This window comes from Carlito syrichta, unplaced genomic scaffold (assembly GCF_000164805.1).
Source record: "Carlito syrichta isolate Samal-C Ts95f unplaced genomic scaffold, Tarsius_syrichta-2.0.1 Scaffold303652, whole genome shotgun sequence".
Taxonomy (NCBI): domain Eukaryota; kingdom Metazoa; phylum Chordata; class Mammalia; order Primates; family Tarsiidae; genus Carlito; species Carlito syrichta.
This window is the reverse complement of record NW_007247748.1, coordinates 257,188-265,920: the sequence shown is the minus strand read 5'-3', so window position 1 is coordinate 265,920 and position 8,733 is coordinate 257,188. Positions and strand designations below refer to the sequence as shown.

Sequence of the window (8,733 nt, the reverse complement as noted above, 5' to 3'; positions counted from 1 at the left end):
CTTCCAAGCCAGAACTACAGGAGTGCACTACCATGCCCTGCTAATTTTTGATTTATTGTAGCGATGAGGTCTCACCAAGTTGTCCAGGCTGGTCTCAAACCCGCAGGCATTGCTCAGGCAATCCACTCACCTCCGCCTCCCAAAGTGCTGGGATTACAGGCTGAGCCACCAAGCCCAGCCGATAACTCCATTTCATGTGATAGAGGCTTCTCTTCTCAGGACTCCAACATCATCTAGTCAGGGATGTAACAAGACATGGATCTGTGGAGTTTGTATGTTTGCTACACCTTTGTCCCAGACAATACATTACTGAACGATAAAGAAGAATCAAGAATATTGGTATTTTGTAGGAATGCATACATTCCACCCTCAGAAAGACATCTAAAATAGATATCTAAATGGCATTTTTGTAGATGTCTTGAAGGTCCCTTATAGCAGCGGTCCCCAACCATTTTGGCATCAGGGACCGGTTTCATGGAAGACAATTTTTCCCTGGATGAATGGGGGAGGGGAGACGATGTGCAGTCAAACCTCACTGCTAATGTTAATCTGCATATGCCACTGGCTGGGCTCCACCTCAGGTCATCAGGCATTAGATTATCAACGGGAACAAGCAACCTAGATCCTTCCTCTGCCTGGTCCACAATAGGGCTCATGCTTCTATGAGTAACTCATGCCGCTTCTGATTGGTCAGGAGGCGGAGTTCAAGCAGTAATAGGAGCCATAGGGTGTGGCAGTACATGCCAGTGAAGCCTTCTGCTCACCTCCTGTTGTGTGGGGCTGCAGGAGGGTAGGGAGTGGGAGGTGAGGACCCCTGCTTTATAGCTTTGTTATTCTAAGAACTCATTGCTTTGTCCAAGGGAGAGGAGAATTCATACTTGGACAGAGGAGATAATTTAGTGGTCAAGGAAAAGCTTCACTACTAACACTCTTTATTCACATTATGTTGTAATACAGCATGGGCATAGATGAATATCTGGGCTTAGAAGGTGCTCTGCTATTATTAGAATGAGGGGTGACAGTTCATTTTCAGTTCATCGGATTTCAAAAATCATCCTATTCACATCTCTGTCGATCATAAAACAGAAGGAACACACAGCTGGGATTCTGAAAGACATTAACATGGGGGTTATTTTCAGAGCGGTGGGCAAGGCTCGGGGCACCCACCAGCGATGCTGAGGCACCCAGGACCAGCACTAGCAGAAAACCTGTGTTACTGGAGCCCAGTGAACTGCTCCCACCCCGGGCTACTGCTGACCAGGCAAGAATTGACACCTCGTACATGGGAGGAAGACATCCACAGACTCAGCTAAGCCAGCCAGATACTCATTCTCAAGAAATTGAACTTAGCGACCAGAGAACCAGTCCACCATATGGTGTAAGACCCTAGAGTTATAAGATCCAGTGCAGCTGCAGCCAGTCAGTAAGAGCCATATGTAATGAGTATGGGAGCATCATGGAGGAATCCCATTTGGAGAGTCAAGAAGACAGAAACAGAGAGAGTGGGAATTAAAGACCATTCAACACCAGTGTAAGAAAAAGAATGATTTATTTTCACAGTGAGCCACAAGCTGTACGTAACTGCTTTTTGCTGAGTCACTTCCTGCTTCTTGTTCTCTTTTTGCGGACTTTTACTTTGGTGGGCTTTTCCATTTAAACTTTGCCGGGAATCAATTAAAACAAAATCTCGTAAGCCATTCGGCAGATAGGACATGCAAATAAAGTGTGTCACACCTAAGTTAACCAATGAATAAAAATATTACATGCAAATAAGCTATGTAACCCAATCTATATATGACATGTAGGTGACGTCCAGGAAAGTGATGTAACCTCTGGAAGTACCCAGCCTATGGGGAAACAGGGGAGGGACTTGCATTTTAGGACTTAAATACTCTGGCTGAAACTACTTCAGTGTACCTGCTTATCTGAGGAACACCCATTCTTGCAAGAGGGTTATTTAAAAAGGCTGCTTCACTTTACTGATCTCTGAGTCTCCTTGTTTTTTTAAAACCCAGTGGAGGTGGAGGTGTCTCTAGGGTCCTCATTTCTAGAGCCCAGAAACAGACAGAGAGGTAGCTACCTCTTTGATATCTGTGAATCTCCACTGTGGCCAGTCTAATTCTTTTCTTTTTTCTTTTTTTGAATGAAAATAATCACTATATTTATTTCCTTACAAGTAAATTTCCTTTTTCTTTTTCTTTTCTTTCCTTTTTTTTTTTTTTTTTTTGAGTCAGAGTCTCCATCTGTTGCCCAGGCTGGAGTGCAGTGGCATGCTCACGGCCACTGCAGCCTTGACCTGCTGGTCTCAGGCAATCCTTCCACCTTAGCCTTTCAAGTAGCTGGAACTACAGGGGTACGCCACCACATCTGGCTAATTTTTTGATTTATTGTAGAGACAAGGTCTCACCAAGTTGCCCAGGCTGGTCTTGAACCCCTGGACTCAGGCAATCCTCTTGGCTTGGCTTCCCAAAGTGATGGGATTACAGGCTTGAGCCACCGTGCCTGGCCACAAGTAATTTTTTTATAGCTTTAACATTTTCTCCTCAAAACTAAAAAACAAACAAACAAAAAATCCCAAAGTTCAGAACTGGATCACTTGGTCCTTTCTCTTCTTATCTCCTCCCAGTTCAAAATGCTTGCATCTCTTAATGGCCAGCATTCTCTTGGATCTGCAGTTAGGCTCCACATAGTCCAGCCTTAGTACAATTCTCCTTGTAGTCTTGGTCTTCTTCCAGAAAATTGACTTTGTCTGCTCACCATAGCCATTCTGCTTCTGATCATAGCAGTTCTTTCCCTGGGAATACAGGGAATCCTTGCCTTTCTTATGCTACATCACTTTGTGAGGCTGGTGCTTGCCACACTTCTTACCAGAAGTTCTTTGGGTTTTAGGTTCGTTGACCATCTCTGCAGTAGAGCTGTGTATTCAATGAACACGGAAAACTTGGCATCCACAAACCTTACCTCACAACACTCATGCTGCACAGGAACAATTCTTTCCAGTCTTCATTTATCAGGGAGTTACAGCTCTTATACCCTTTGGTTATAATACAGCATGGGCATGGGTGAGTATATAATATACAAATATATATATATATATATATATATTAGTGAGTATATATAATAAAGAGTACCTGTCTTACACACTAGCTTAGAACAACCAAAATTTTCCCTGAGGCATTATTAAGTATTTAATAGTTTTTAATGACCAACACATTCTATTTTATTAATTAAATAAATCATGGCTTATTTAAAATTTCTTCATTTTTTCCAATAATTTCCATTATAAACATCCTCTCAGTTAAATCTCTGTGTTGATCCATGATGTTTTTCTGGAGATAAATTCCAAGCAGTGGAATTGCTGAACTAAGTGGATACTTTGTAATCCATTGCTTGTTGCCTTCAATCTGACACATTTATATTTGGACAAGCAGTGTACACAATGCCTGTTCCCACCTATCCTCTGAATGTTATAATTCTTACTATTTTCTTATCTATGCCAATATGTTTGGTTGAAAACAAGTACTTCATTGTTGGTTTGTATTTCATCGACTAAACTCTTTCCCAAACATTGGTGGGCACTTATATTCATGTGTGTGCGCTGAGTTTATGACCTTTGCTTATTTTCAATTGGCATGGTCAACATTTTCTTAATGATTTGTATGACATTTTCAAATGAGCCCATTCCCTGTCATCACATTTTAAATATTTTTCAAATTTATTGTTTGATTTAATGAGGGAAATAATATCTGACCATCAAAAAACCAAAGCAAAACCAAAAAAATTCATAAGTAAAAAAATTTAAAACTCTCGCATTCACTCACTCCAACCCAATCTCATATCCCAGAAGTAAATGCCACCAGTAGTGTGATGTATCATCTGCTCACCATTTCACAGGCAAATCCAAATACAAACACATGCATTTGAAGGAGTTTTGTTTGTTTGAGTCAGAGTCTCACTCTGAGTCTCACCCAGGCTGGAGTGCAGTGTCACGATCACGGCTCACCACAGTCTTGACCTTCTAGATTTAGGCAAGCCTTCCACCTCAGCCTCCCAAGTAGCTAAGACTACAAGCATGTGCCACTACACCTAGATAATTTTTGTTCAAGTCTTGTTGACGTAAACTGTTTTAAATATGTAGATTAATTTGGGAGAAAATTGACGTCACAAAATTGAATCTTATCAGGAAGAGAGTACTTCTCTCCATTGTTCAGATCATCTGTTTAGATGCTTTAGTCAAGCTTTAGAGCTCTCCTTGTATAGATCCTGCATAATTTTTCTTCCTAATAACAATGACAAATATGAACTGAACTCTTACTGTGTGTCAGGAGCTGTTTTAAGTACTTTAAATGTAGTAACATAATTTAACCCACACAACCACCCTATATAGGTAGATACATCTATTAATATTATTCCTAAATAAATTAATATTTGTTGTTGCTATGCTGAATGGCATGACTCCCCTTTGCATTTTCTAGTTGATTAATGCTGATATATAGGAAAGCTATTAGTTTTTGTGAATATATTTTATAAATGGTTCCTGCTTGTTTTCTTTTTCTTAACAAGTTGAAAAACCAACTCAGCAAGCACTTAAGAATACTGCTCTATGGTAACATATGATTATACACACTCACATTATTATAGACTTTTCAGTAAACTGTATTTGAATATAGTCATTTCCCTCATAACAATGTTATGGTCAACAACAGACAGCATACATAACAGTGGCACTACAAGATGATAATGGAGCTAAAAAGTCCTAACACCTAGTGACATTTGATGATCCCAACCATTTGTAGGCCTAGGCTAACATGTGCATATGTGTCTTCGTTTTTAACCAAAAAAGTTTAAAATGTAAAAATAAAAAGTAAAAAATTTTAAAAGAGTAAAAGCATATAGAATAAGGATATAAAGAAATAAAATATTTTTGTACAGCTGTACAATGTGTTGTGTTTTAAGCTAAATGTTATTATAAGAGTAAAATTTTTTTAAATTTACAAGGTAAAACAGTCACAGTAAGTTCAGCTTAATTTATTTTTATAGAAAGAAAAAAATATTTTTATAAATTTAGTGTAATCTACGTGTGCAGTTTTTATAACGTCTATAGTAGCATACGGTAATGTTTTAGGCCTTCACATTAAGTTATCACCCACTCACTGACTCATTCAGGGCAATTTCCAGTCCGGCGAACTCCAATTATGGTAAGTGCCCTGTAGAAGTTTACATTAAAAAAAATTTTTAGCTGGGCTTGGTGGCTCAGCCTGTAATCCTGCGCCTCTGGGAGGCTGAGGTGAGTGGATTGCCTGAGCCTACGGGTTCGAGACCCACCTGGGCAACTTGGCGAGACCTCATCTCTATGACAAATCAAAAAATTACCCGGGTGTGGTAGCGCGTGCCTGTAGTTCCAGCTAATCGGAAGGCTGAGGCGGAAGGATGGCCGGAGCCCAGCAGGTCAAGGCTGTGGTGGCCAAGAGTGGCCACTGCACTCCAGTCTGGGCGACAGAGTGTGACTCCAACTCAAAAAAAAAAAAAATTTTTTTTTAATTTAATAAAGTTTTATTTTTCCAAATGTACTGTTGGTTGGACCTGCTCATGCATCTTCACCAGCAGCTGGGGCATCTGCACCCTTAGTATTTCTGGTGTAAATTACTTGATCTCTGTGCTTTGGAACCAGTTTGATAAGACCTTTACTAAGGAGCTCCTGCAGGGGTGCCCTGGCCAGACAACCGCGAATTGTCAGTCTGTTAGAGACCACAGCTGGAATTATAAGCTTTTAACTGGGAACTTCCTTACAGAGTTTGTCATATGTAGCTTTGTCAAACAAGATTAGGTTATTAAACTTGTCCTGAACTTTGTCTTTGGACCACTTCTTCTTTTTAGCCTTGCCTCCGGATTTGTTCACTGGATCTTTGACTTTCTTGGCTGACTTTCCAGCGTCTTTCTTCTTCTTATCGTCCTTGGGTGTCATTGCAAAGCTCAGAGAGCAGCCTTATATTTTTATACTGTATTTTTATGGTACTTTTCCTATGTTTACGTACACAAATACTGATGTGTTCCAATCCCCTGCAGCATTCTGTAACATGCTGTACAGGTTTGTAGCCTAAGAGAAATTGGCCACACCACACAGCCTCAGTGTGTAGTAGACTGTGCCATCTGGTTATGTGTAAGTACATTCTCTGATGGTCACACAATGATGAAATCTAACAACACATTTATCAGAACATATCCTTGTCATTAAGTGACATATGACTGTAATTTTCATTAATCATATTTTATCATAAGAATTACTACCATCTAAGAAAATGCCACCATGTAAGAACACTTGTCTATCTTATCTCTTATGGCCTGTGCGTTTCAGGTTTTGTTCAGGAATTGGATGCCAGTTCCAATTTCCATAAGGGTGTGTGTGTCCTGCATTTTCTAAGGTTCTTATGGTTTGAGGTTTTGCATTTAGGTCTCTGATCCATTTAGAGTTAATTTTTGTGTATGGGGATAGATAGGGGTCTTGTTTGAATCTTCTGCATGTGGTCAGTCAGTTTTTCCAGCACCATTTACTGAATAGGTTCTCCTCTCCCCAGTGATAGGTGGTGGAAGCTTTGTTGAAAATGAGTTGGTTGAGGAACTGAGGTTTTGCTTCTGGAATCTCAATTCTATTCCATTGGTCTATATGTCTGTTCCCGTACCAATACCAAGCTGTTTTGATTATTGTAGCTTTATAGTAAAGTTTGAAGGCTGGTAATGTGATTCCTCCTGATTTTTTTTTTTGCTGAGGATTGTTCTGGCTATTCTTGGTCATTTGTATTTCCATATGAATTCCTGTATTCAAAAGAGGACTGGGTTAAAAAAATGTGGTACATATACACAATGGAATACTACGCAGCCATAAAAAAGAACAAAGTCATGAATTTCGCAGCAACCTGGATGGAACTAGAGTTTATAATACTGAGTGATCTTTCACAGAAACAAAGATCTGAGTATCACATGTTCTCACTCATAGAATGAACCTTGAACATCTATCATAATAAGACAAGGATTGACAGTGGTGGAAAACTATGGGGGGGCAGGGAGGGGAAGGGAGGTGGGCTTAACGGTAGTCAATATCTGTCTGGGGATGGGGGGACACCCCTTATCAACAAGGGTGCCTGAACGATGCATATTTGTATACCTAACCCTTAACTGTACCCCACAATTTTAACATAAAATAAAATAAAATAAAAAAGAACACAATATTTGACACTTTACACATGTGATCTCATTGAATCTCTGCCACAATACTCTGTAGTAAGAATCATTATGCCCATTTTACAGATGAAAAAAACTAGGCTTGAAGAGAATAAGTAATGTCTCTAAGACCACAAATTTCTACTCTGCTCCTTTATATGTAACTTGCAAATGTATGCCACCTGTTCTTATTTTTAAAAATTATCAATTACACAAAACTATAATTAGACTTCAATAGTCCAAGATAAGAAGAAGAAGAAGAATCTAACATGGACTGAATTTCTGTAGTGCTATACTCTGGTTTTAGAGTGAGAGTTTTCCGCTGTGTGTGATTTCACTATAATTTGAGCCAGGGAGGTATAATGTCATCTGAAGGTGGCTTCTGATTCCATGAATCTATAAATGTCTTATTTGATTCTTAAAAAACTTTGATTTCTGTGTGGTGAGAAAAAAAAATCTTGAAAGAAAATTAAAGGTGCTACGTGCAATGGCTCATGCCTGTAATCCCAGCACTTTGGGAGCTCAAAGCTGAAGTATTGCTTGAGTTCAAAGGTTCGAGACAGACCTGGGGCAAGATAGCAAGACCCTATCTCTACCAAAAAAAAATTTTTTTTTTTTTTTTTTTTGAGTTGGAGTCTCACTCTTGTCGCCCAGACTGGAGTGCAGCGGCCGCTCCCGGCCACCGCAGCCTCGACCTGCTGGGCTCCGGCGATCCTTCCACCTCAGCCTTCCGAGTAGCCGGAATTACAGGCGCACGCTACCACGCCCAGCTGATTTTTTGATTTATTGTAGAGATGAGGTCTTGCTGCCCAGGTGGGTCTCGAACCCGCAGGCTCAGGCAATCCACTCACCTCAGCCTCCCAAAGGCGCGGGATTACAGGCTGAGCCACCGAGCCCGGCAAAAAAATTTTTTTAATTAGCCGAGTATGGTAGTATGTGTCTATAGTTCCAGCTACTTGGGAGGCTGAGGCAGGAAGATTCCTTGAGATCAGGAGTTTGAGGTTGCAGTGACCTATGATTGCACCACTCTGTTTCAGCCTGTCTCAAAACAAACAGAAGAAGGAGGAAGAGGAGGAGAAGGAGGAAGGAGGAGAAAATTGTTTAGAACACTTCCCAGCCTCAAAGATATTTGCCTTTACTTTTAAAGTCTATTTTAAGCTGTAGTAAGGTTTTATTTCACGTATCTCAGAAGCTTTATCTTTCTCCTTAATGTTTGTACTTTGCTAGCTCTACTTGAATGAACTCACTTAGATCCATTCGCTCATCTTCTTTCATTCTCTTGAACCTGCCCATTCTCAGGCAGAAATTACCACAGTGTTGTGAGATGGTGCCATTTCTGGTACACAGAGGTTTGTGTTTCTTTCTCTTTCTCCTTCTAGTCCAATACTTTAAGAAAGTTTATCCTTTCTTTCTTGTTTATAGTGGAATACTTAACTTTTCAGAGCATGCCAGGTGTGTAAGCAAAATAGGCACTTTTTCCTTTGTGGGGAAATTATAACCTTTCTTTCTTTAAGA

At 40.0% G+C, this 8,733-nt stretch overlaps 2 pseudogenes; both read right to left on the bottom strand.

Annotated features, from left to right (window-relative positions):
- Positions 1-2,518: 2,518 nt before the first annotated feature.
- Positions 2,519-2,902, bottom strand: LOC110595716 (annotated as a pseudogene).
- A 2,644-nt stretch (positions 2,903-5,546) lies between these two features.
- Positions 5,547-5,974, bottom strand: LOC103261293 (annotated as a pseudogene).
- Positions 5,975-8,733: the final 2,759 nt, after the last annotated feature.